The sequence below is a fragment of the Eurytemora carolleeae genome, unplaced genomic scaffold, assembly GCF_000591075.1.
Source record: "Eurytemora carolleeae unplaced genomic scaffold, Eaff_2.0 scaffold836, whole genome shotgun sequence".
NCBI lineage: Eukaryota > Metazoa > Arthropoda > Copepoda > Calanoida > Temoridae > Eurytemora > Eurytemora carolleeae.
In genome coordinates, this window is record NW_019397983.1 from 80,424 (window position 1) to 94,806 (window position 14,383).

Genomic DNA, 14,383 nt, shown 5'->3' on the forward strand with positions numbered 1-14,383 from the left:
TTTAAATCTACTTGTCTAAGCAGTTTCAACCGGACATGCTTTTTTAAACATACAGGGTGTCCCACGAAACATGACAGTATGCAGGACGACTTGAATGTCGTCTTGATTTTTGATATTATTTGCTGCGTTTATTTGTTAACCTAATTCTAGAAGTAAATTTCTAGAGATAATAATCACAAAATTTCCCTTGTCCTGCCATTTCCAAAATGTGGTCTGCCTTTTTTGTGCTTTCAATATTGCCCGAGATATGATGAATTTCGTTCAGATTTCGACAATTTTGCTTTTATTTAACAAAATTGAAATCTGAACCAAACTCTTTATATCTCCGGTAATATTGAAAGCACGAAAAACGCAGACCACTTTTTGGAAATGCCAGGGCTAGGAGAATTATGTGATAATTGTTTCAAGAATCAGACATGTTAAAGTAGATAGAAGACTAAATGTCACAAATAAATTCAAATACCAAAGACGACTTTCAAGTCGTCTTCCTATTGTCATGTTTCGTGGGACACCCTGTATGTTTACATTCTCTTTGATTAAAAAGAGAGTTGAATGATTTGAACGTATTTTAAATTATTTATTGATGTAAATTTGAAATCCATGAAATCTGGAATTGTTTTGTTAATAGGTGAAGAGGAATATTTGAGACTGAGCTAAACTCTTTTGAAAATACATCATACAAATTTTTGCGTTCGATTGATTGATTGATGATTTTCTAATCCATATAAATTATAATATCGTAGACCTTAGATATTTCAAACTGTGTACTCAATTAGATCAAAACGTCTAAGTTTGAAATATCAAAAACTTACACCATCAAGTTGCAAAGACATAGGGATGAAAAATGGTATTGTGGCAAAGACTCAATTCCAGTACACAAAGGATCAATGTCTTTGCCACAAATTCAGTTTTTGTAAAATCTATATCTTTGCAACCTCATGATGTAAACCTTTAACTTTAACTTACATTATTTGATCTACATGCATTCATAGTTTGAAATATTAAAGGTCTACGACATTGGGTTGCTACGATATTGAAATTAGAAAATCAGAGTTTGTGGCAAAAACTCAATTCATTTGAAGGTAGTGACGGTAAAATTTGCTAAATTTTGTTTCTGAATTCAAAATTCGGGGCATTTGTTTGTCAAATAGATCTAGGAATAACCTGCAAAGAAATAAATAGAGTAAACCCTAATAAAATATTAAAGTTTATGACCCTTCAAGGACAATAAATACTGGAACATAAAGATCCTGGTTCTTTTGCGATTACTTTCGAGGTTGTTTCCGCAACATTTTTCTTCATTGAGCTGGTTTTTTGTTTGTTTTAGGGCGTTTCGCGACCCCTTTGTTTTTCACAATGTTCCTCTTTAAGGAGAGCTGGAACAAAAATTCTTCGTCCAAGCCAATATTATCCTCATTTTCTCGTCGGAGCCACCTTCAAAAGCGTATCATTGCAATATTCTTCTGATACAGTTTTGAATAGTTTTCGATGTCATTAACGAAAATTATTGAAGTTTCATATCAATTCGCGACAGCCAACATTAGAAATAAAATTCTGAAAATGCGCGCAAAAAAAGAACATATAACTTTAAAAAAACAAAGATTTAGTTTATTATAGGAAAAAGTAGTCATTTAGGCAGTGTGCCTGAGGAGTGCGGACTCAGCAGATAGTATAAAAGCCCGGTTTTAGACCTAAAGTGAGGGCTGTGGGTATTTAGAAAAAGTTTGAAAATTTCAACAGACTCAGATCAATACTACAGGGGGGGGAGGCAAATGGACCACCCCCCCGGAGGAATAGGGTTAAGAATTCGACAATTGAAAAATAAAATGTTGCAAACCATTTGGAGGTGGCTTGACCAAGAAAATGAAAAAAATGTGGTCCGGGCAAAGAAATGTTGTTTCTGGCCTTCCAGTCTTCCTTTCCGTAGTCATTTGTATCGTACTGTAGTTCAAGTAGAACAATAACTATAACAAGGTTCATCCTATTTGTATTGACATATTTTGATCTCTCATTCTAAATTCGTCGAAAATAAAGCCTTTATAAAAACGTTGATATTTGAAATTATCAGACCATCACAAAAATATTAAACAGAAAATTCAAATAAATCTTTATTTTACAGGCAGGCGCGCAACTAGACATTTGGTTAGAGGGGGGCTAGGGTGAAATATTTCGCGCGAAGCGCGAAAATTTTTTTAGCACCCCACTGAACATTTTTAGGGGGGGATCTGTATGTGTGTATATGGTGTATTAAGTGCTATATGGATTGAACTATAAGCTCAATAAACTAACGTTCAATCATCTTTTTTTATTTTACGATAAGAGCTCTTAAATTTCCTCAGGGTCTGGATTCATGAATCGCTAAATTGCAAAACAGGGTGGACTTCGTCATTTCTTGCCCCCCCCCCCTACAGGTGGGGGGCAAGACTTCTTAAGGGAGGGGCATGCCCCCTCTTAATCAGGCTAGGGGGGGCCTGGCCCTCCTGGCCCCCCCTAGTTGCGCGCCTGTTTACAGGTGAGAAAAAAATTCCAAAATTAAAGCTAACTCACGATCACTTTTAACCAAGATCCAGAATCTACCTGGAATTAACAAGATGGTTTGCGAATTTTTCTGTCTAAATTGGTGCATTCTAAAAATAACAAATTTGACTGTCCATGAACCTTCCCTGGGGTAATGTGATTTGCCCCAAAAATGTGGTTCTGATCGGCTCTGAATCAGCACATCTGACATGTATTGGCTTCAAGAGACAGACAACCAAGCTAAAAATATGAATATACGTAGACTGTGTAGACAGTAGACTGTAGACAGTAGACTGTAGACAGTAGACTGTAAACAGTAGACTGTAGATTGTAGACTGTAGACTGTAGGCTGTAGACTGTAGACTGTAGACTGTAGACTGAAGACTGTAGACTGTAGACTGCAGACTGTAGACAGTAGACTGTAGACTGTAGACTGCAGACTGTAGACTGCAGACTGTAGACTGTAGACTGCAAACTGTAGACTAGCTGTAGAATGTAGACTGTAGTCTGTAGACTGTAGACTGTAGACTGTAGACTGTAGACTGTAGACTGTAGACTAGCTGTAGACTGTAGACTGTAGACTGCAGACTGTAGACTGTAGACTGTAGAATGAAGACTGTGAAGAGATGAAATGAATTGTACAAGTTCTAGTGTTTATATTGAACCATGTTTCAGTACATTAACTCAGTTTCCTCTCTTCAACGTTTCTCAAACTTCTAGTTCTGTATCTTTACATAATTTTACCTTTCATTTGATATATACCTATATATAATATACATATATACATCTTTATTACAATAAGAACATAAAGATTCATATTTTAAATATATCTAATTAAAATCCAAAGTGTTGTTGTGAACTAGACAGAAGGAGGCCCGGCTTTTTGATTTCGTAGCTCCTCCACTCCTCCAGTATTGATGTTATGCACAGGGATCTGGTTAAATATTAGAAATTTAAAACTTGTAAAAATTACATTAGTTTAAATAGATACCAACATTTAAGGAATGTCCATTATAGATACTGTAACAAACAGTTAACTAAATATCCAAATATATATATATATCTAGAATATCCAATATGCGACAAAAATATCCAAATAAATCTGTAATATGCAAACATTTAATGAACGTCTAACTCTAATAAGAAAGTCAATTATAGATACTGTAACAAACAGTTAACTAAATTATATCCCAAATATACATATATATATGTAGAATATCCAATATGCGACAAAAATATCCAAATAAATCTGTAATATCAAAATATCTTACTGAATTATCAAAAAAAAAACTTGAATTTCCGAAGAAAGGACTGAAATATTCGAATATATCTGGAATGTGTGAGTATATATTTCTAAAATATTCAAATATATCTGGAATGTGAGAGTATATATTTCTAAAATATCCAAATATATATCTGTATAAAATGTTGATCGTGTCTGCCAAATAGCCTCCTATCCTACCACTCTCAAGTGTGTCTCAGATAATAAATTTTATAAAAAAAGAAATTAAAAGACCTCCTAGCCTTAACTGCATTCGGCTAGGTTCAAGGTGATTTAGGTGTACCCCCTAGGAAAGGAACACCCAATGAAACCAATGATGATCTCTCTCAGAAAGTTTTGATTAAGATTCCACAGCAAAGCAGTTTCTGAGTTCCACTATATCTGCTTGTGAAGTAGGATAAGGTTGGAATTTAGGAGTTAGGTGGATGAGGATGGGGGTTTAAGGGTAACAGGCATGAGAAATACCACAGTCCTCACTTTTAACGTGCATTCCCACGAGGACAGATTTTTTAAAGAAAAATAACCCACTAAGCATGCTGTCCCATCGCTTTAAAACACGTTGAGTGTGTCTTTTGCCTATCATTGTCAGAGGTCTGCCATGAGTAATCCAGTTTCCATTGTGAGTAGGGTGAAAAACCAGTTTATGGAATTTGATTTAAAGTCTATTGAAGGCTCTGTTCCCCCTTAAAACATGTATCAGCATGTACTTCATCCCTGATATTTTGAGTTTCTGTATTGCTTCTGTATTCATCTGTATTACTAAATCTTGTTTGGGATTAGTCACGCTTTCCACTCAGTTGTGGAGAGAAGTGTCCTTGCTATCTAGACTTCTATACAGTACAACGCACATAGCGCCCTTTCTCTCAACAGGCTCAGAAAGCTCTGCTGACACCCTTCCTCTGGGAGGTTCGGATACATACTGGATAAATATAAGTATAAAAATTGAGTCTTTGATACTAACTCAGATTTTCTGATCCCAATATATTTGCAACCTTAGATTTTTATAACTATAAATTTGTTGACTTTAAAAGTCACTATAGTAAAATAAAGAGATCAAAACATGGATATTTCTAACATTTATTTTAAAAAAAACGAAAGTTTTGAAATATTTGCACATAAAGCGGAGTTAAAATTGGCTGATTTAGAAATTAACAAAGGAATTAATGATGGATATTTGATGGCACTTCATGGGAGTGTTGTAGAGCTTCATGTTGGTGGAGCAGATCAACAGGAACTGGCACAACAGGGCTTATCAATGGAACTAAGGCAATGCAACTCGAGATAGCGGAAACATTCGGGCTGGGGTGTGTAGAGGGTGAGGCAGGGAAGAAGGAGCGAGGTTTACATGTGTATGCTTCATGGTGGAAATGGATTGTGTGTATACACACATCTTGAAAACGGTTGACGGCAATTGAGTCGGTAAAATCGTCTTCCTTATATTTCGAATTTGTGTTAACATTACCCCCTACTGGGGGTTAAATTAAAAAGGGATTTTAATTTAACAAAGAGTAAAACAAATTCGAAAATTTAAGATCCAACCAACCAAGATATAACCAGCCTAGATTTCCATATTTCAAAATGTTGAATTTAAAAGTCACTATAGTAAAATAAAGAGATCCAAACATGGATATTTCTAACATTTATTTAAAAAACGAAAGTTTTGAAATATTTGCACATAAAGCGGAGTTAAAATTGGTTGATTTAGAAATTAACAAAGAAATTAATGATGGATATTTGATGGTACTTCATGGGAGTGTTGTAGAGCTTCATGTTGGTGGAGCAGATCAACAGGAACTGGGACAACAGGGCTTATCAATGGAACTAAGGCAATGCAACTCGAGATAGCGGAAACTTCGGTTGGAGCCGGGCACAAGTTTTCTAAGTAAGCTTCTCAAGAAGTTAATAGGGAGATCAGAGGTATAAGCACGCCTGTTGTTAGGTCAGTATCTGCATCATAAGCATGAAGGAGTCAAGAGGCTCCCTGTGTCGGAGCTGTTACCAGCCCAACTCTCCTAACCTGACATGACTGAGGGCTGGGGTGTGTAGAGGGTAAGGCAGGGAACGAAGGAGCGAGGTTTACATGTGTGTGCTTCATGGCGGAAATGGATTGTGTGTATACACACCTCTTGAAAACAGTTGACGGCAATTGAGTCGGTAATATCGTCTTCCTTATATTTCGACTTTGTGTTAACAAAATTGTATTTGATCAAATAATCTAAACTTGAAATATTAAAGGTCTACACTCTACACCAATAAGTTGTAAAGATATGAGGATAAGAAAATTTGAGTTAGTAACTTAAATCAACTCAACTCAACAATTAGACTGCAGGGAAACATATTTTATTTATATACAAAACATTAACAAGGTGTGTAACGGTATTTATGATGTTCATAATTTTTAGGCAAATTCACATATTTTCTGTAATAAACATGCATAACATTAATCCTCTGATGATTATCGTACCTGAGCTGAAAATTTTAGAATGTTGAATATCGAGATTAAGCTTGATCTCCTCTTATTTTAATCTCCTGCAGAGCTGAAAACTTTAGAATGGAATATCCTTAATCCTGATCTGTATATAAATCTTGAGATTAATAACAACTGGAGAACAAGCATTATTTAATCTGGAGATTAAGAAAAAAAGGAGATCAAGCATTAATCTCAATATCCACCATTCTAAAGTTTTCAGCTCAGATAAATAACGGTTGTTATTCTCTTGTTATTAATCTCCAGAGCTGGGAACTTTAGAATGAAATATCCTTAATCCCAATCAGTTAATTAATCTGGAGATTAAAAACAAGAGGAGAACGAGGGAGGGGGTGCAGAGGCGCCATGATCCCCGCAAAAATGATCTCCAAGCCTCAGGATTTGCAGAATTACCTCCCGGCCCAGCAAAACTGGTCTCCCAGCCTCAGTGACGTCACCAAGCCTCCCGCCATTCTGTCTCCACGCCCCACATTTTGGTCTCCACTTGTTGTTTTTATTTTTTGTTTAAATTTATTGGCTTAACCAAACAAATATCAAAATATATCTCTTCATAGTAGACTCCATCATAGTTTAAAGAACTGTTTAATCAACAATTTTGGCATGTTAATTCATTCAATTGTTCTCGAGTTGTTTTTCTGTAAAAGTTTACATTAAGATGGAATAAGTAAAAGACGACCTTTATAAACAACTTATCTAATATTTTTGAAGTCATCATGATTTGAAGATTTTATTAACCCTCGATTCCTTAGCATTACATTTTATCATAAAAATGCAAATTAATGAGGATCTGTCCTATAATATACGAGTTTTTGCGCACCCCCCCCCTCCCCCCCTCCCACCTCTGTATATCAATTTTTTCAGTCAAATAAATGAATTCTCTCGCTAAAAGAAAAACTATTTAGAATTAAATTTAACTTATTAAAACAACAAGATATGACACGAAGCTGCCCTAACCTGTTAGTATAGCATGTAATAGATAATTAGATTATTTTAATTCTTTGTTTTAATTTTTTAAAAAAAAGTTCTTCAATATTTTCTAAAGCATACATTAAAATCACCTAATAGAAGGATTTCACAAAAACTACCTTGTTTTGAAAATTGCCGCTGATATTGTTTGATTCGTATATGAGACCCCTCTAAAATAATATAACATTTTTCTATCGTTAAACAAAACTGCAATAGTTCTTCACAAATTAAGGAATTTGTGAAATTTAGAAAAACAAAATACAAGCCTTTAATCTCAATTAAAATTCACTTTTTAATACAAAATGTTAATGTATCATTCTGAACTATTTCATTGTGTTGAGGATTTTTTAAAAAAAAGGTTCTTGGTGGAAATAAAAGCCAAATATTTTTTTATTGGAGCCAAAATGCGGGGCGTGGAGACATAATGGCGGGAGGCTTGGTGACGTCACTCAGGCTGGGAGACTAGTTTTGCGGGGCCTGGAGGTAATTCTGCAAATCCTGAGGCTCGGAGATCATTTTTGCGGGGATCATGGCGCCTCTGCACCCCCTCCCTCGGAGAACAAGCATTATTTAATCTGGAGATTAAGAAAAAGAGGAGATCAAGCATTAATCCCGATATCCAACATTCAAAAGTTCCCAGCTCAGATTAATTAACCGATCGGGATAAAGGATATTCCATTCAAAAGTTTTCAGCTTTGGAAATCTTAATCTTATGAGTAAAGCTAACTGTTAAGTTGCTAAGAGATGAACAGATGTTTTTATTGGTTTTCATATTGAAGGTTTCTTCTCTGCGATATATAATGTTTAATTAACTTTCCAGTTTTTCAGCTTCTTACTAGCTATAGTGGTGATATGAATTATTATAGAGAATCTTTCATAGGATGGTGTATTTTTGGACCTACGCCCATCCCCTCTACTCTACCTAACCCTAAATATACACTATAATTTTATTAAAAACTCTTGAATTAAAGGTCTTTCATGGCCGCAGGCTCGGCCCCCTAGCCCGTCCTAGCCGCAACGCTCGGCCCAGAAATGAGCTTAACCTAACCTAACCCTAAATATACACTATAATTCTATTAAAAACTGTTGAATTAAAGGTCTTTCATGGCCGCAGCGTTCCGCCCCTAGCCAGTCCTATAGCTCAGCAGAGCTCGGCCCAGAAATAAGCTTAACCTAACCTACCTGAAATATACACTATATTATTAAAAATTGTTAAAATTATAGGTCTTTCATGGCCCCAGTGCTCGTCCCACCTACAAATAGTGCCCATCCGACCGACAAAATATGCCCATCCGACCTACGAAAAATGCCCATCCGACCTACAAAAAGTGCCCATCCGACTTACGAAAAATGCCAATCCGACCTACAGTTAAGTGCCTATCTGACCTATACAAAATTGAGTGGCCGTCTGACAGCTACAATTAATTATTTCTACCCTACTGCGCTATAGGCATGACAAAATAAGCTGCTGAATAGGTCGGATGGGCAAGAAGATATGCCCATCCGACCTACAGCTGTCGTAGGTCAGATGTTGCAGTAGGTCGGATGGGCAGTATAGCGGATGGGCAATAGGACGGATGGGCAGTAGAGCGGATCAACATTACCCTTTCATAGTTGTATATTATAGAATTGAAAAGAACTCAGTAGTAAAAAGTCAAGATTGAGTGGAATAACAAAGCACGGTTGTACACAGACTATATTTACATTATAACGATACAAAGCATTAGTGTTATACCAACTAAAGTTGATTTTTTATAAAAATCTTAAGAACAGGGACCGATTACATTTCAAAGGTTAAAATGGCATTTAGAGCAAAATGTTCCAACGACGACCCCCCAATGTATGGGCATGGTACCAACCAATAACATTTTTTAATACAAAAAAAAACACGTTTATTTGAAAATATATATACAGCCGATAAGCCATCGATAATTACAAAATTTTCAAAAAAAAATTTTATTCGGATTTTAGGTATTTAAAAAAATTTAAATATGATAAAGAAATATTTAAAAATTGAATTAGATAAAACAAAAAATGTTTGCCAAATATTTGCATTTTTGAAGTCATAGCGCAGTTCTAAGGTTATCATTTGATAACACTTACTGCAGATTTCCACTCTAAATGTTTGCGGATTTTTGATTATATCTCATTCAATTTTTGATGAACTGTTATGAAATTTAAAGAAACAATAGAAAAAACATTTTTACAACAATTTATCAAAATATTTTTTATTTTTCCCCAAAAAAATTGGTTTTGCGGATTTTATTTTTAATGTTCTATAAATATTCTTTTTATTTTTTGTCAAAACATCGATAATCCCGTTTTTTAGAAAGAAACTTTTCATGTTCAACGTCACTGATTAGACAAATAATCAGTATTATGGAGATTAATTATTTTCTTATTTTAGTTCATTTTTATATGATTTAATTTACATTTTTCTTTTTGTAATTAAACCTGCTTTTAAAGGCTGGTGAAGTGACCCTCCATTTATATAATGGTAAGTACGATTCACAACTGTACCCTTAAAAGCTTTATTGTTCAAGCAAAATTTAGATTTTTATGTTAAAAAACTAATTATCTTGATTTGCGGAATAGAACACTTTTCATCTAAAAATCCAAATTATGGATTAGATTAAGTTTTCAGGGTCCAGTTGTGAATCGGGCATACCACTCTTCAAATGGAGATTACAACGACTGCAACACCAATAATATTCTATATATAATGTTTTAACACAAATATATTCTAGAGTTACACTCCGCAACCTACAGGAGAAATATTGTTATTCTATACCGCGACACTGTCGTGTGAACTTTAATTCAAGTTTGACATATCTTTCATTTCGATACATTTAGAATACTGATTAGGGTAGTGTTGTTAGGGATGGATTGTGTTCACTTTTCTCAGAAACAATCGTTTCATTTTTTCGAAAAACGAAACAGTCGTTTTAAAAAACGATCTATAAGCCCTTCTCCATAGTCCACCTGAACCAACCCTACAGTTTCAACATGCTATTTGTTCATTCTTCAAATTTTTAATCAATTTTTCACACATTTTAGATTAAATTCCACACATTAAGATCTAGTTCCTCACATTTTACATCTAATTCCACACATTTTAGATCTAATTATACACATTTTAGATCTAATTATACACATTTTAGATCTAATTCTACACATTTTAGATCTTATTCCACACATTTTAGATCTAATTCCACACATTTTAGATCTTATTCCACACATGTTAGATCTAATTAAACACATTTTAGATCTAATTCTACACATTTTAGACCTTATTCCACACATTTTAGATCTTATTCCACACATTTTAGATCTTATTCCACACATTTTAGATCTAATTGATCACGTTTTATTCATTGGCAGAAAACATTTTTTATTCGAAAATTTATTCGAAAATCCACATTTTTCGAAAAAAGTGGAAATTTTGATTTAGGTAAGTTAGATACCTTTAGATCAAATTCCAGTGCACCAAAGGTTTTTAATTTTTGACAATTGTTAACGATCACTAACTACCGTTAACGACGACCCTTCGTTAACGATCGTTAACGACGACCAATTTCTCAGATGTATTCTTTTTAAAAAATTTAAAACTTTACAAAATTAATACTAATTTATCATATTTCCCTTCAAAAAGAATCAAGGAGAGAAATCCTTTAAAAAACTATCAAAAAGATAAAAAAATGTGAGACAACATTCATTGTAAAAAATGTTTAAATCAAATTGTCAAAAATTCATACTCATCAATTTTTTTCAAACGATAGTTTTTCAAGAAAACGATTGTTTTATGATTTCGTTTCTCGTTTTTAAAAGTTGAACAGGAAATGTTTCTTTCCTTGTGACACATCCTTTTTCTAAAGACGAAATGATCGTTTTAAGAAAAAACGAAATACGATAGTTTTTTCGATAGTAAGACATATCAGGAAGTACATGAAATATTGTTTGCCATTAAAAAATCAGGCTTTAAATCATTTGAAAATTTTTTGCATTTTAGAATTTGCTAGGTCTGTATGATTTGTCATATTTTGCGCATATTACACATTTTTTTTCGAAATTAATACATTTCGCGAAAAAATGTTGGATACATTATTGCAGTTGATTCCTAGGGGGTTTCCTTAAATGTAGAATTATTATAAACTATTATATCACAATAATAAAAAAGGGTTGTTTTATATAAATACCTGAACAGTAAAAAAATTAATTTTTAAACCATTTTTCACATTTCCAGTGAAGTTGGTCTTCATTTTGATATATTGAGCAGATACTCAATAAATTGGAAAGTTTTTCATGGAAAAACTATAAATCATCAAATTACTAAACTGGGTCTGCATATTCTCAATTCAGTCAACTGTTTAAAAACGACTTATGATCAAAAATCTTTACTTTGCTTACTGTTTAAATCCAAATATTGCGCAAACCCTGCAAACTGGGCAAAATGTTTTAATCTATAAGAAAAGTAATAAAATTGAGTGGACCATGGTTCGAATTTGAGTAAATTGATAAATGTTATTTTAACTCATATCCTAATTTCATCATTGTTTTACATTAAAATAACTCAAAAAGGAGAACAAAGACATAAATATAATATAATATAATTTTCAATATTAAAAATATAAAACTTTAACAAAAAAAATGTTTGACCACTTTTTTGTGAAAACATAGATATTGTTGCAAAGAAGCGCTGAAGAGGTTTACCCGGCTCTCTCTAAACTGTGCTCTCAATTATCGAGGGTTAATTATATCCTCAGTCTATTCCACTCATACAACCAGTAACCACCTAGCTTTTCAAGCTCAGGATCTTACTCATCTCATATAATCAGTAACCACCTAGCTATAATCAGTAACCACCTAGCTTTTCAAGCTCAGGAGCTAACTCATCTCAAATAATCAGTAACCACCTAGCTTTTCAAGCTCAGGAGCTTACTCATCTCATACAACCAGTAACCACCTAGCTTTTCAAGCTCAGGAGCTTACTCAGCTTATATAACCAGTAACCACCTAGCTTTTCAAGCTCAGCAGCTTACTCATCTCATACAATCAGTAACCACCTAGCTTTTCAAGCTCAGGAGCTAACTCATCTCATATAATCAGTAACCACCTAGCTTTTCAAGCTCAGGAGCTTACTCAGCTTATATAACCAGTAACCACCTAGCTTTTCAAGCTCAGGAGCTTACTCATCTCATACAATCAGTAACCACCTAGCTTTTCAAGCTCAGGAGCTTAAACACTTCTCATACAATCAGTAACCACCTGTAGATATATTAGGTTTCAAGGTTTCTGTATAGATACATTAGGTTTCAAGTATAGATTATGCTTCAAGGTTTCTGTAGATACATTAGGTTTCAAGGTTTCTGTATAGATACATTAGGTTTCAAGGATACATTAAGTTTCAAGTAACATTATGCTTCAAGATTTTTGTAGATACATTAGGTTTCAAGGTGTCTGTAGATAGACTAGGCTTCATGATACATTAGGTTTCAAGGTTTCTGTAGATATACTGTGCTTCAAGGTTTCTGTAGATACATTAGGTTTTATAAGTTTTCTGTAGATATATTAGGTTTCAAGGATAAATTACGTTTAGAGGGTACCAAAGTGAATCGGGGATGTCCATCTTTAACTGGAAAGTTACTTGAAGCAACGTTCACAGTCCCTTTAATGAGAAAGGAATGAATTTATTCTGTTGATGAAAAAAATCTGAACGGTTGGAAAAAAAATGAAAAAAACTTTTTTTTAATTAAAGGAATACAAAATGAAATGCTTTTTTTATTCTTTTCTATTTGAACAAAATATTCTTTTCAAATTTTTGTTTATTTTATTAATTATGATTAAAAAGAAAAAAACCTTTATTCAAAAATTTAAATTTACAGATTTACTCATCTCATACAACCAGTAACCACCTAGCTTTTCAAGCTCAGGAGCTAACTCATCCCATACAATCAGTAACCACCTAGCTTTTCAAGCTCAGGAGCTTACTCATCTCATACAATCAGTAACCACCTAGCTTTTCAAGCCCAGCAGCTAACTCATCTCATACAATCAGTAACCACCTAGCTTTTTTTAATAAATGTCTAAAAGACTGAATGAAGAAAGGGACAGAGCCTGGGTAGTCACCTGGCCCCCCCACCCCCTCCCCTCCCCAACCTGTAGTAGTATGTAGGTTTTTACATAACTACAAAAGTATCAGAATGGGGCTGTTCAAAGTGCATAACTACATTATTTTATTCAATTCCAACTTTGCTTGTTAGATTTTAATGATTTTTGATTTTTGGAAAGCCATTGTCAACAGAATTCAGATTGTCTATGATGGATTGAAGAGAAAGTGTGCTGACTTTATGGAAAAACAATCCTGCATTTGAAATGTAAAGTGAGCATTTTTGGATTTTTTTTTTGACAAAAAATTTATTAGCTTTATTTAGAAAATGCACTATTAAAAATGGTTTGCAATAAATTTGTTGAAAAAAATATTATACTCATTTTTTTTCAATACTGTTTTGAGATAACATATTTAGCTTATTTTTGAATTTTTCTTGTTTTGCATCAATAAAATTTATCTTCTTTTTGACCACTTTTTCAAAAATGTTATATTAGGGCTTGTTATATACACATAATCAATCCCCCCCCCCTCTTAAAAATCCATGCCTAGTGTATTCTGTAGTTACCTATCTATATTCTAGTTTAATTCTGAATAACAGGACGGGTATACACAGGTTTAGTGTATTATGAAGCTACCTGTATATATTCTAGTTTGATATTGAATAACAGGATGGATGTAAACAGGTTTAGTGTATTGTGAAGCTACCTGTATATATTCTAGTTGATATTAAATAACAGGATGGGTGTAAACATGTTTAGTGTATTATGAAGCTACCTGTATATATTCTAGTTTGATATTGAATAACAGGATGGGTGTAAACATGTTTAGTGTATTATGAAGCTACCTGTATATATTCTAGTTTGATATTGAATAACAGGATGGGTGTAAACATGTTTAGTGTATTGTGAAGCTACCTGTATATATTCTAGTATGATATTGAATAACAGGATGGATGTAAACAGGTTTACTGTATTATGAAGCTACTTGTATATATTCTAGTTTAATATTTAATAACAGGATG